The sequence below is a fragment of the Taudactylus pleione genome, unplaced genomic scaffold (assembly GCF_031769625.1).
Source record: "Taudactylus pleione unplaced genomic scaffold, aTauple2 ptg000341l, whole genome shotgun sequence".
NCBI lineage: Eukaryota > Metazoa > Chordata > Amphibia > Anura > Myobatrachidae > Taudactylus > Taudactylus pleione.
This window is the reverse complement of record NW_028284742.1, coordinates 574,454-589,732: the sequence shown is the minus strand read 5'-3', so window position 1 is coordinate 589,732 and position 15,279 is coordinate 574,454. Positions and strand designations below refer to the sequence as shown.

The following is a 15,279-nucleotide window of genomic DNA, read 5'->3' as shown; positions in this document are numbered from 1 at the left end:
GGAAAGAAGACTAAAGTAGATATCAGAGATACTGCAGTCCCCTGTTTTTGTCTGCAATTGCAGCTCCTATAGGTTTCTATGGGGCTGCTTTTTTGCCTAATTTACCAAGCTCCGGAATGCAATGCATTCTGGAGCTCGGTCCCGGTAGCTAACATCATCTCCATTGTTGCCCGTGTGCCACACTTTGCAAAAAGTACCAGGAGAGGGATCCATAGGATTGTTCCGTGACACTCTCACATGAGTGGTCAGCAGACCACGTTTGCGCAATAGTGTGTACGGCTCCCAAAGGAGAAATTAAGGGATTGCATACAGTAAGTGATACTTTCACTGCTTACACACCACACCTCTCTGAGCACCTGTCCCTGCAGGTAATTATTAATACAGTACATCCGGGTGATCTATAATTTCTTATTGCTGCAAATAGCATCAAGAGGAAATTATAATGATTGGGGCAAGGACGCGATTATTAATAAATATGCCCCTTCGTGTTTTATTCAGAAAGTCCAACAGTATGTTGTTAAAGAAACAGCATCTTTATCAATGGCAAAGTATTTAGTGGGTGCGCAAAATGTCAATTTAAGCAATCAGGGAACAAAGCATATATCCAAAATATAGATAATTATCACTGTCTCCTTTTGAAAAAAAACAACAAGAAAAGGGAATCACTTCAGTTTGTAAGCCGACTTAGTTTTTTACTGTATCTGCAAGACTCTGATTGGGAGCAATAACTGGGGCACTTTCTTGCTTTAAAAGGATATAGGATTGGGAATGTACTGTATGTGAGGAAGCACCAAATGGATGGAGGCAGGGCCGTAGCTAGGGTAGTGCGGCCGGTGCCATCGCACAGGGCACCACAGGTCAAGGGGCGTTTGGGCCTGTCAAATTTGTGTTTATTATCATTCTCACTTGTAGCTTCCTCTTATTTCATCCCCAGCATCTCCTGGCCTCTCCTATCTCTTCCCTGGTCCTTCCCCATGAGGCCATGGCCCTTTTTGGGGTGCATTATGTCCCTTTGAAAAAATGAGGGGGGCACCAATGCTCTTTCTGGCACAGGGCACCAAAAAGTCTAGTTAAGGCTCTGGATGGAGGCCTTGTGAAAACCAAAGTTTATCAGGAAAAAATTACACAGGAGTCTGTTCCAGGGCTCTCTGCTGCCACAGTGCTTGAGTGGCTTATGTATCATGTTACCAAGGCCTCTTTTTTTCCCAGTCTTCCATTCAGAGATTTGTCAGGTACAGAATGATCTTGTGTAGCGGTCATCATGGCTTTGCAGCTACTACAGTGATGTAATAAAACAGATCATATTTTTTTTTATATTAGACACCTGATGCAAATATCAAAAGTCATTACATATTCATATGGATAGTAGCCAATCAGATTTTTCTGTATTAATTCTAACATAATAATAAGCAATACAAATATGATTGGTTGCTATGGGTTACATGTTTATTGCTATGATCTTAATATTTCACATCATACAGGTATAAAAAATAACTTACATGGTTAGAAAATAATCTTATAAAGGACTGTGAAAGTACTGTTGTCATTATGCTTTTGTTATGTTAATATATTTCTTTACTGAAACATACTAGCAGATTACATTGTCGGCAATTATAGAAGGAAACGGAGAACATTTCTAGTCAACCATAATTGTTGTTCAGTGCATGATACAAGACTGCATTATTCAGTTTTGTCTGTGAATACTGATAGTAACCAGCTAGCTTATTTACATTTCATATGTGGCTGCAAGAAAATATAAAAGAACGTGACATTGTCCAGGGACACATAAAACATTGGTATGACAATCTCTCAAGTACTTTAGGAGACTTGAGGATACAAATTGGTTGTTTTATAACATGTACTGTCTGCCTTCATTACTGTAATTTTGTACAGGTTCTGGCTTTTCCTGTGACTTTGTGGGCTGGCAATGTAACACAAAAAGTGATGGATGAGAAAGAGCGTATGTGAAAAGCCCTCTGGTTTTACCATATGCAAATATGATTATCATGCTTAATATGCTGCCGTTCACTATAACAATGTTTTTTTCCCTTGCTTGACAAATAACATTCCCTTTCTGCATGTGGAAATGTGGGTGGCTGCTATGGCAACTGTAGGGCTTTTTTTTGCCTTTTCTTATTAAACTGTGTCTTCCTGGACATTATCCCAGTCATTGTTAGCAGAACATCACAGATCAAGGGTTAGATTATTGCAGTGTACACACTAAAATATAATGTGTTCTGCTTTTGACAAGATGAGCGTAAACACCAGAAACTATTTATTCCGCTTTGTCCTTGGTATTTATTAACATATATTTATTAGCATTGATTTGTATATCACCAGCGTATTCCGCAGTGCTTTCCAATTGGAAACAAAGTAATAAAATGACACTGGATATTAAACAGACAAACAGAGTTAAGAGAGCCTTACAATCTACAGGATAATAGGAGTTTAATACATGTGTTTAAGAGCTACTGTACATATTGCATATTGGTTCAACTAGATTACAAGGGTATCAAGTGCTATTGCTAGGGTTTTCATACCTCCCAACTATTACGCTTTTGGAGGTACAGTCCTTTTTTGTCAACTGTCCCGTGGTACAGAGAGCAAGACTATCGTAGCATTTCAATTGGGTAATGGATGTTTGCACTTCTGTACATTGTGGAGATAGGATGTCACTGTCTTCATGGCCTGCAGCACAAGAAAGGCATTTTTTATACCCACCGGGGGCATGGCCATGGTCATAAGGAGCCGGCCTAGGCCCCATTACTAATGGGGTGTGGCCTAATCATGGGAGGCATGGCTACACCCGCTTAGAAAAATGCCCTCCTATTTGCAGTGCCATGAAGCAGTGCTGCACGCTGGGGAGGGAAGCGCTGTGAGCCCATTAGCCCGGCTCAAATCCAGGGGGGAGGGTGATCAGTGTGATCTCCCCCCCACCACACAGGCAGAGGAGAGGAGACTACTGCTGCTCAGCAGCAGCAGTGAGCAGTCTCCCACTGCCCTCCCTCTCTCAGCACCCCTGGGCATGTATGTTATAGCCATGCCCCCTTATCCCATCCATAAGCCCTTTTATGTGGGAATTTATGGTTTGGTTAGGATTTGTACAGCAATATCAGAAGAGGAGAATACAGAAAATGGGATATGAAGTTGCTGCAGAGAGGTGGAAAGTTTATGATAAGTAATTTATGGTTAAGATTTCTAATAGTACGAGGAGGCTAGGAAGAGTGCAAAGGCAGAAATGCTAAAGTAATGGAGGATAGCTTGCAGGTAATAAGGTGGTGATCTGAGACAGGGAAAGGATTTTTAAGGAAATCAAAAACCATACACAGTCTAGAGAAAACATGATCAAGACAATGGCCAACCTGAAGAGTAAAAGAATAAGGGGAGATTTATCAAAGTTGGAGAAAGATAACAGAGAGAGATAAAGTACAAAACAATCAGATTCTAACTGTCAGTTTAAAGGCTCTGTCCCCCATTATTTTTTTAACGAGTTTTATCACTAAAACGGGTGATAAATGTCACTGTGTATGATAATTGGTGCTCCAGCCAATCAGCTCCCAACTGTCATTTTTCTAACAGTTGACAGTTGGGAGCTGATTGGCTTGAGCACCATTTATCATACACAGTGAAATTTATCACCCGTTTTAGTGATAAAACTCATTAAAAAATGAGTCCCTGTGTTTGAAAAATGACAGGTAGGAGCTGCTTTTATTGGTACTTTATCTCTCTCCCCACTTTATCGCTCTCCAAGCTTTGATAATCTGCTCCTATGTCCACTGGAAGAGGCCAGAGAGTGGATATAAGTGAGTTGTTTGGAGGCACAAGTAGAATTTTGTATATCAAAAGGGATATTGGAATGTAAGAGTTAAGAGATGAAGTTAAACTGTAAATGTTCTTATTTAGTAATGTAATGCTTTGACAATGTAATTAACTAAAAATAAATTAATTAAGTAAAACTTATCACCAAAATATTTCTAGCACAATCGATATTCAATCATCAGAGTAATATTTTTATTTTTATAATACTATTCAACATTAATTTGCCGCATATACCATAAATGTCACAAATTAGTTTAAAGTTAGGATCACTGCACAATGTCTGTGTAATAAAAATAAGCACAATTTGAGTGATCATTGATGTATAATAACATCACATTATTAAGTTTATGAGCAGCACTGCTACAGTAACTGCATAAATCCACAAAGAGAGATGACACCAATCCCCAGTATAGGAATTGTAGGAACACAGTATATACTGCAGCATGCCGGATGGAAACTAATACACAATCCCAACAGATCAAGAGAAAAATGTTAATTAAATGTAATTAAGTTTAAAAATAACACTCACGTATTGTAGAAGGTAATCTATCACTAGAGCATTAAGATGATTGAGCAGCAGCACCACACACACCCATAATTAGTATATAGCTAGTTTCTTGCAGTACAGAGACTATTAATGATAATAAAACATATCCAAGAAAAGGCCGTATACCCAGAGGTATATTATGAATTTAGATGCCAGAGCAATGCTTGCACCCCCTTCTCATATATGACAAGTGGAGAATGGTGAGGAAAAATATGTTAAAAGGGAAGAATAAAAAAGGCATATGTAACATATACCCTGTTACATCTGCTCCCTTTCCAACAGCAGCCATATGTAATAAATAGGCTTATGTCCCACAACTGTTCTGTCAATTAACATTTAGTAGAGACTGCTCATTGCATTATTAGCCCCTACATTATACTGTACATGCAAGTAATAGTCCTAACATTACATAAATAGCACCCAAAAGAGTTCACATTGTATTAATAGCCACCACACGCATATTACATCTGTACACATGGGAATCATGGTCTCCACATGGAGAGAGGTGAGAATGAGGAGCAGGAGGGAATGAACAATAGATAATGAAAGAAGAGTGGCAAGAAATCAGAGTGGAGAAGTAAATCAGCCCCATGCATGACTAGATGATGGTGAATCATGTCAGCCTAAGCGTACAGCCCTAGACTGACAGACAGGGAGCTGAGCCAGTCTGGGCAAGGAGCTAAAGCAGCAGGATATGTAATACGGTGATTGGCCCTTTGGGAGGCATCAGCCATAAGAAAGGACCCAAATGCTAGGGCTTGTCCTCTATAGGTCAGGTATGGCCCAGATAAGCCTTATTCTACAGACCAGGACCCTGGACTGAAATAGTCTCCATGACAAAATATATGTAGAGGGACTGGCATGGGGCCTGATGCCTCAAATGGTACCCCACAAAATGGACACAGATGCCACCAGGATAGCAACCATGCTGTCCCATTGTCCTTATACCCTGGGCAATGGTACAGTCACATCACACTTAGTACTGCATGTTCTTTCATTTATTCGATGCTAGGCAAAAAGGAGGTCTGTATATTGTGCAATATATCATTTAAAAAAAATTATTTTAATGAAACATTAAACCTAAGTACTAAAATAAATACAGAAAACCACAAGTACTAAAAAGAAAATTGTTTTAATGTTTCATTAAAAGCAATAATTTAAATACAATATAGTGTATCATATACAGGCCTCCTTTTTGTCTTGCATCTAATAGTCTCTGTTCGGTCTGTGGTAGCACCCCCTATATTTTGATATATTAAATTATTCTAAGAAACTTAAATAATTAGGGGTTTCAGGAATTCAAGTTATATATATAATATATATATATATACATTTATATTCCAGTGCAATAGATTCTTCTCTCCCTGCTCTTTAGGTTATAATTTTTTAACTCCTGCACTACTGCTAGAATTACCACTCTGTGGTTTCTCCTGTAGATTGGCCAGCAACTATAACTGCACAATGCTGCTAGGAAGGAGGTTCCCAAACTCAGTCCTCCAGGCACCCTAACAGTCCAGGTTTTAAGGATAACCATGCTTGACCACAGGTGACTTAATTAGTACCTCAGTCAATTTGATTTAACCGCCTATGCTCAACAATGGATGTCTCCAAACCTTAACTGTTGGGGTGCCTTTAGGACCGCATTTGGAAACCTCTGTGCTAGGATGTTGATCTTGTTGCATGGAGTCAGCTGCATCTAACTCTAGTGTTACATTTCATCATAAGGTACACTGAGCTACTACAGTAGGATTACTACAGGGGCATTGTCATTTCACTCTGATTTTCATCTTTTCTTATATTTATATTATTGTCAGGGACTTCAACCAGCACTTTTTACTATCCAAGAGAAAAGAGGAAGAATAAAAGAGCACTACCAAAATATCTGTGCCTAAGCCTAAGCAGTGGCCGCGGACTGTCAGTGCCTTATAGTAATAGGCTGCACAGCCCCTGCACCACACGGAGAAGAAAGTGTAAAGTGCTGTGTTTTAAATTAAAGACCACACATTACACCTCCTCCTCCATGTGGTGCAGGGGCTGTGTAGCCTATTGCTATAAAGCTGCTTAGCCCTGACAGTCCACGGCTGCCGCGCCTCTGAAAATGTTGGGGGGGGCGAGCTGCCCCATTGCCCCCCCGTTCCGAAGCCCATGGATGTATCCAACCTCTAATTATGAATATAATTATTGTAAAAGGGGTCAATGATATTAAATACAGTTTTTACTATGAAACTAAAGTAGTTAATGATTTTGAGGCTCTCAAAAATACTCTTGTATGGCAGCATGCCGGTGACGGGAGTACAAGGAGAACCTACAGTAATCAGCTGCTGGTTCCTCAGGAATCTTGGGAGGACAGTTTATTTGATGCTGCTTGCCAGTGCTGCTGCAGTATTCAGCAGAACACAGGCAGAGAGAGCCTGTTGCAGGCACAATTATTTTTCTGGCAATGTTTAAGTTATGCCATGATGTCATGCCAATGGCTGGCAGAGGAGCCATGAAGAGGAACAGGTAGCAGAAGACAGATGTGGACTGCAGAGAAACAAGCCCTAATTCAAGGTTGTATGCTATTGCCACCGCAGCTGCATTTTTACATGATTACAACCCAACACACCTGTGTTTTTAGCCAACACTCCCCATAACCACCCCCAAAATCTCCCTGACTTTCAATCACACTGCGAATATATAGTCACCTCAAACGACTATGGTAATATACCTGGATGCATGCGCAGTGAGATCACGAGATGCAGGCGGGATGGTGTTAAAAACATGGGGCTTGGTTGGAAGTCAGAGGGGGATGTGCTGAAAATATAGATTGGGGTGTGCTGGAGAGATAGAAGGGGATTCGATAAAGAGACACGAGGACTGGGCTGAGAAACGAGGATGGAGCTGAGCAGCATGGGGGAGATGAGGGTGATAGACACAGGAGAAAATGAGGCTGAGAGACACAGCGTAGATGAGACAGAGACACACGAGGGGAATGAGGCTGGAGAGCTGGAGGAATAAGGCAGGAGAGATGAGTGGATGAGCCAATTGCTGACCAGCCTGTCCCATACTGTGTATTAATTGGTTCTCACAGATGTTGTCTGTACTATATGATGGTCACTAATGATGTCTGCCTTATATGGCATGCACTAATGCTGTCTGCATTATATAAAGGTCATTAATGCTGTCTGTATTATATGGTGGTCATACTGAATATTTAGAGATTGAATTATATCTATTGGGATGATGGGGTGAGATTAGTATTTTCCAGTGACAGAATGCTTAGCTTCAACTCTGGTGACAAATATAAAATAGAAGTGTCCAAGATAGTTCAAAACATTCCTTAATACAGAGGTTCCCAAACTCTGCCATTACAGTCCAGGCTTTAAGGATATCCATGCTTTAGACAGGTGACTTAATTAGTACAGTACCTCAGTTAATTTGATTTAACCATCTGAACTCAAACATAAAGATCGTTAAAACCTGTGCTGTAATGGCTGTGTTTGGGAAACACTGCCTTAATATAAAGGGAAAAATCCAAAGTCCAAGTTGTCCACACCAATATTAGGTAGTAAATCTTCCCCCCTAATAAGTGTACTCTTACACTGATGTGGAATATAGCAGGCATTCCACCTAAATGTATTCAAAGTGAAAATTCATTTATGTAACATAAAATCCTCACATTGTAACCTGGGTGATGTAAGATGTTGCTACACCTAGTACTGGAAATACCATAAGTCACTTATTGTTTGAATCTTACATTATGCTAATTCACTCACTTAACTACTAACTGGAAATAACCACACGGACACCTATGTGGAATTAAAAGAGGACGCAGCTGAAATTTATTGATCAATTTGTAATTAGAAAGATGGTGGCAGTAAAAAACAGTGCTCCAAGGCCACAACCCGACCATTATATTTGACTAAATAAATAAAAGGCGGATCCCTGCTTGGTGCAAACTGGCCTGAGGTAGAACCATTCACCCTTAATTGGCATAGCATTGACCTCTCCCTAAGATGATGGCCCGGTCCTCCCCTAAGGTAAATGACCAACTCGCCGCTATCAGAAGGCAAATGCTACCCAGGCACTCTTACACTATAATAGGCCGCCCAGGAGCACTGCTTACCACCAAAGCTTGGCTCAAAGAGCCGAGCCCCACCACCCAAAAGGAAATAATCGCCCCCCAAGGAAGACAGCAATGTTACTAATGGAAAACTCTAGACCTGCGTCCGTGACGTGTATCCCATTGGGCCTATGAAAAGCTCTTCTCCTTGTAAGGCAATTGAAGGTGCCAATATAACCATCCGTCCATTAGTGACTGGACTAGATATTACTGCCAGCCTACCCTACTGCTGGCCATCTCTAGTATACTATTTGCAGGTCCTTCCTAATAGCAAGTATAATTGCAATGCAATTGCCAGTACCCAGATCCTTGCCCCCAAATGTACTCCCAATCAGGGTCCCAAATCTGGCTTTCGCTGTCCATAAACATCTAATAAAGGCAACTTCAGTGCTTGCACCTAAAAACCGAACCACTGAATCTTATTTGTACCTAATAAATGCGGGGCCTGAAATGCTAAAGGATGCTAATTAGCCGAATAGATACATGAATGTCCTTCGACCCACACCCGATAGCTAGCTTTCCTATAAACCTGCAAGAAAGGTTAATCACGCCTGGATAGGCTAATACAATTCATAGAGAAACAGCCTAGCAAAGGGAAGGAAAACAATATTTGGGTGACCCATCTGAAGGTGAAAAACAGCAAAACCTCTTTGAGGGCAAAAGCTGAAAACCCCTTCAAAATCCCTAGCGGCAGTAGGCATAAGGCCCTTGGGTTTCCCAACAAACTCGCAAGAAGCGCTGCTAACTATGCAACTTATTGCCGCGCAACTATTACCTGTCGGCTGACAACTACCATTGACCTAAATGTTTTAAGGCATCAACGGAAGCACCTGCAGCTGCCATGCAGATTGACGCCCCAAACCTGGAAAATATGTGCCAAACCGATCTAGCGGCAACTCTAAAGCAACAAAAGTTGTGAAAAACCCTTGTGAAGTAAGACCTACATAATGTAGTCTGAGTGGCGTGGATGACCCAGCATGCACTGCCTGGGGGCCATAACATAAATGTATGCCCAAGCCTACTAGGGTTGGTGAAAGGGTGTACTTGAGCTGGGATAGAGGTCCATCGCCCTTTAGCAAGCTGAACAGTTTAACAAACCATGAATATTACACAAGTATAGGTTAAACTGAAAACTTAATTCACAAACAACCCATTGATGTATAACTCATCTTCTTTGAGAACAACCTGCCAATTATAACGATAAGCTAACGACAATGCCAAATGAAAGAGTTGTGCATCTTAATAAACCAATGCAATACCCGATCCTGTGACTAACGGATCCTTTAAAATTGATAGCTCAGTAGGTTTTCGTGAAATCATTTAGAACGAGGTGCTACACCCCTGACCTCTCTCTACCTTATCTAATAAAAAACCATCAGCTCACCACCGACGTACCAGGAAACTTTGTGAAATATGATATGCTAGAACGAGATGCCGACGTGAAACGCTCCGCAACAACTTAGCTTGTGCCATTTCCAAACGATTCTAACAGGTATGCCTGGAATGGCGAACCTCCTTTACCCTCGTAAGCCAAGAAACCTTGCTGAACATTACGAGCCATCAACTAAATCCTCAGTGTACTCGGAGCCAAGGACGTCAAAACAAACTACTTAACTTCCGGTGCTACAACCAGCCGATATTAACAGGACCAGAGTAAGCCGTGTATCTCAGCAAAAAGGGGGGAGTCCAGCCCCAGAAACCCAATCCATGGACAACGAGAAAAGCACATCTGCTGTCCCACATTCCACTCTCGGAACGTGACATGCCCTAAGCATCTATGCTCGTGCGCAAACACACAAAGAGGTGATAAAACTCCTAAACAAAAAACGCAAAGCCAGAGGGAACTCACCATAAATATTGATAGCATGAACTACCTAAAATATTTCTGCATAACCTAATCCTATTGCTGCCGAGTCTGGTAAACCAGATTTCAGCTACAAACGTGATTGTAAAAAACTCTAAAAATCAGCATACTGGCAGTTATATCTTACCGCATCAATGATTCCTGCCAAATTCTCGCGCACTGGCCCTGATTCAGAGCCGGACGCTCTTTCAGAGCGCTCATTCTGAATCAGGGCATTTTTTTTTTATTGGAGCTGGCCTCCTGGCCGCTCGCTAAGCTGTGGGAGACCACCCACAGCTTTTGCGAGCGGTCAGATAATGGTCGCGATGGTCTCAACCATCGCGACCATTGGGCTTGCGACGAGACCCTTGTGGTAGGGTCTCGTCTGTCGCAAGCCCCAGTGAGCTTCCGGCTCGCGAATGCGCAGTGGGGGACCATCGACGTGTTTGCGAGCGCTGTGCACTCGCGAGCGGGTCTGAATCATGCCCTCTGTCCCAACTGATAACTCCCCAGAAACTACAGAGCTAGACTTATCCTTAAACAAATGAAACCTGTAATTGTCCACCTGAGCAGGTAGTTAATTCCCGAAACAGAACACACCAAATGTGCCGAAACTCCCACAAGTCCTGCGACAAGCAAAAATGCTGAGATTTTGACCCCTGGCTATAGAGTGGTGCAAACTACGCCAATTTTCTACCCATGAGTATTAATCTACAATCAACATTCTTGTCCTAAAAGCAATTGCAATTGCTTTAGAGATGCTTCCACAATACTTCCCCAATTCACCAACTGTAAACCAAAGGCAATCGGCAAAGACCTAGCAAATTGTCGATATCTATCCCCAGATAGGACAAACATGTAAACAGAGACTTCGGTTTCGTTGCGAGAAATCGGTACGCCTAGAATCGATACAAAACACCTGTAAAGAAAATAATTCTTGCAATCTAAAAACCACCGAGTGCCCCCACTACCCATAATGCAACCTAAGAATTGGCCTGTCCTGACGTGCACATGCTTGCCCGCACCATTGCTAAAATGAGCTGCCACATTTGACAAATAAAAGTAAACAGAACAACCCGCTGGAAAGAACTTATCCACAGAATAATTTCCAGCGACTCAAAATTCCCGAACACAGAAAAGATATGGAGAGAAAGCGGCATTAAACAAAAAGTGTACGATATCCCGCTTTTTTATTATATATATTTTCATTTTGGTGAGCTCATTCCTAAAGACTTCGCACCCCTTCCAGAGCCTTGCTCAAAGGATTGATACACTTCGTGGCAAACTGCCGAATCTAACGCGTCCTTGACGGATCACCATTCTGGGTAGAAGAGCTGCATAATAAATCTAAACTTGCTCGTCATCTTCCTAGGTACAAACCCCAACGGCGAAGTGCAAGACAATAAAGGGCCACACATGTGCCCTAATCTAACCTCCGCTACCAAACTGCTCCTAATGAATCCTGGGTTATTGCGTATGGGCTGACGGTTCCGTTGGGAATACAACATATATATTGTGCATTAAAACAAAATGAAAACCCAAATTAACAACCACATAACACTATGTACTACCCCTTCGCTATTCGTTCTGATATCCCCTGGACCCGCTGCTGTATCGCCAATGTGGCTATGTTACTGGCCGATGGCTGTCACCACACGGCATGCAAAATTTTAATACACCTATGCTCGACTTCCTGTTGCACTGGGCATTAATGAACGCATAGCCTTCACCGCGCCCGTCACTGGAGGTACCTGGACCAGCTGGACAGTACTGCCTCCAGGCTGACATGAAAACCCATAGTTATGCAGGACTGCCGAGTAACCTTCAATCAAAAAAACCCACGTCATTGGATCACGAAATTAAACTGCGAATACGAACCAGCCAGCTAACCAAATCAGGGATGACCGACAGTAACCAACCCCAAAATGCTAACAAGGCCTTCATCTGAAACAAACACAGAGAGAATGTACAAACTCCACATAGATAGGACCTTGTTGGGATTCAAACCTGAACCCTCAGTACAGTGAGGCAGGAATGATAACCACTATGCCAATCTTGCTGCCATTCATACATTTAGCATCCGCCGTAGTGGCAAACATGCCCACCAACTTGCTTTACATAAGCCGCTCCCTGACAAGAGTACATGAGAGCATAACAAATTCCACACAGTCAGGGCTGCCATAACTTTAACCCCAAGTCACCTACTGTAAGTAGAGCTGCTGCAACCAGGGCCCTAGCTGCTAATATAGTACTAGATCTCTTTGGGCTTTTATGCTTACCCTTTAGCGTATGCGCAAACACCCCTTAAACTGACTGGGCCTATGGTGTATTTAGAAGAATCGCTATACACAGCAAAGAAAAGTAAAACACTGTACAAAAAGATAACAATATGCTCACGTGATCCGGTGGATGAAGGCCAAGCCCCAACCGACTGCCCATTAACGCTTGTCCCTCGCTGTGCGGTGCACCCACCACGACTTTAGTCAGCTTCTGAACATCCTGGACAGCCGAAGGCACCTCCTGTGGAACCTTGGAAAACTCCTATACGGCAACCTGAGGACTCGAAATAAAACACATTAGGTGGAAGCATGGGGCGTAACCTCTTTAAGCTAAACAGGACAGTGGAAGGGTGGTAGCGTGCCCGGGAGTGGTTGGAGGGGGGTATATGCTGCATTGGAATGCAGGGCGGCTGCAAATGCTGTGGAACAGGGGGCTAAATGTCAATTGGGGACAGACGGGAAAAACCTGGGGGTGCAAAATGTTGCTAAGGGGAGGGGTGCGGGGAGCGGCCGGTGTGCAGCAATGGGTGGTGGCTGGGAGCGGGTGCATGATGGCGTGAAGGCTGTGGCGCCATTGTGGGGGAGGGTGGGGCAACCCAGCATTGAGGGGATGGGGGGCTGGGTGTTGAAACCCCTGGGTGTGATAAATGCACTGGGGGGTGCAAAAAGGGGGGGGGAAGCAGGCACAGGCCCCCTGGTGCCGAGTAAGGGGCGGGACAGCAGAGGTCATCATGTGACCTAAAATGGCTGCCGGGTTGTAGCGGGCGGGGCTGGCGGAAGCGTGGAGAGAGCTGGGCCGGGTGAGTATGTGCCACCCAGCGGGGGGGTGCCCGGCCACCGGTGAGTCATCATTGGGCCAGGATGGTGGTGAATGTGGGGGTCACGGCACCGGTCCCCACACTGGGACTCCCGGTGCATGTGTGCGGGAGGGTGGGGTTAGGCAAGGCCCGGCAATATGCCCCCCTGGGCTGCGCCAGCTGCATGCGGAGCCCCCCGCCAGGCGATGCAGCAGTGCCGGGTCTCTCTGCACTCTGGCGGGGAACTGGAGGAAGGCACGTGTCACGTCTGGAGGGAGCTGCAAGTGCCGGGCAAGGATTAATAAGCAGCTTGGTGGGGAGGGGGGAACAGTGATGATGGGACTTAGCGGAGGAGTGGACATCGGGGTTGGAAGCAGGGGGGAGGGGAGAGGAGGGAGGGGAGAGGAGGTGAGTAGAATGGTACTGCTAAACTGGGCACGGGTGGAAGGACACAAGGGGGGTAAGGCTGGATGTGGAAGTGGGTCTACAGCTAGCTAGTGGAGCAGATGACAGCAAAATATATCAGAGACAGTGATACTCAGCCAGTCTGGTTCAAAAGCTGGGAAAGTGGAAGATTGTTCCTCTTCCAGACTATTTATAATGAATAGTAGGGGCCTTGCCCCTTATTACTGCATTAGGCTACTATTTTGATGGGCACATTCCTGGCTACGCCCCCTCTTCTCCTTTAACTCTTGATGAACTAGCAATGTTCCATCACTAAACAGGGTGCTTATCTCTCCTCAAACTTATTCAAGTATTCGGATCTATTTGGACTTCTTAGCATCAGCATCAGTCTTTCTGTAAACTAAGATTTGGGGCCAAATGTAATAGGGTGAGAGTTTAGAAAAGTGAGAGTTTCTGACACTTTTTAAACTTTGCAAATGTAATAAAGTCCAAAAACAAAGTAACAGAGCGAACTTTCATGTTTTTTTAGACTTAAAAAACTCTCACGATTTAAAATCTCATTCAGATGTTTTCCCATTTTGAAGATAAAGCTCAACCAATGTGAGAGATTACTGCTAAACTCTCACATTTTCTAAACTCTCACCCTATTACATTTGGCCCGATGTATCTTAACAGAGAAAAGCAGCTGGGAAGAGAAAGACATGAGTGAGGATGAGAAACCCAATGCTTTTGAGAAAGGTAACATTTAGAGGACATCGCAGTACAATGCTTGTTAAATAGGTTTCCCCATGCATACATTTAAAACTCCCCCTCAAGAAATCAAAAGTTTGCCCCGGATAGTGACAGGGCCGTAGAGAGCAGTGATTGGCATAGGTACTGGAATTGTGAACCAATTTTGAAGCAGTGGCCATGCCCCTTACAGGGGCAGATCCAGGGGTGTGTGTGTGTGTGCCGGGTGGGGGGGGGATCAATGCGATCACTCCCCCCATACTTATCAATTGCAGCAGTCTCCGCATCATGTGTTGGGATGGGGAGGGAGGCTGCTGCAAGTGTTACAGGGAAGGAGGAGCAGACCGGGTCCCTTCAACAAGCCCGGTTAGAAGTTTGTTAGAAGCCACTCCCCTTCTCAGGGCCTCTGGATAGTGACTGATATTAAGCTAATGTCAGATATGGATTACCAGGGCCGTAGCTAGGGTAGTGTGGCCGGTGCCATCGCACAGGGCACCACAGGTCAAGGGGTGCTATTTGGGCCTGTCAAATTTCTGTTTATTATCATTCTCACTTGTAGCTTCCTCTGATTTCATCCCCAGCTTCTACTGGCCTCCCCTATCTCTTCCCTGGCCCTTCCCCATGAGGCCATTCCCCTTTTTTGGGTGCATTATGTCCCTTTGAAAAATGAGGGGGGCAGCAGTGTAATATGGATGTCATTGGGAACAGTATGCTGTGGATGCTTTTGGAATTTGCATTATTCATAGCTATAATTAATA

At 43.7% G+C, this 15,279-nt stretch overlaps 1 protein-coding gene across 3 annotated transcripts in view; it reads left to right on the top strand.

The window, feature by feature from the left end:
- PLPPR5 (phospholipid phosphatase related 5) overlaps nt 1-15,279 on the top strand; it is a 316,334-nt gene that overhangs the window by 225,568 nt on the left and 75,487 nt on the right. The gene's annotated exons all lie outside the window — the stretch shown is intronic.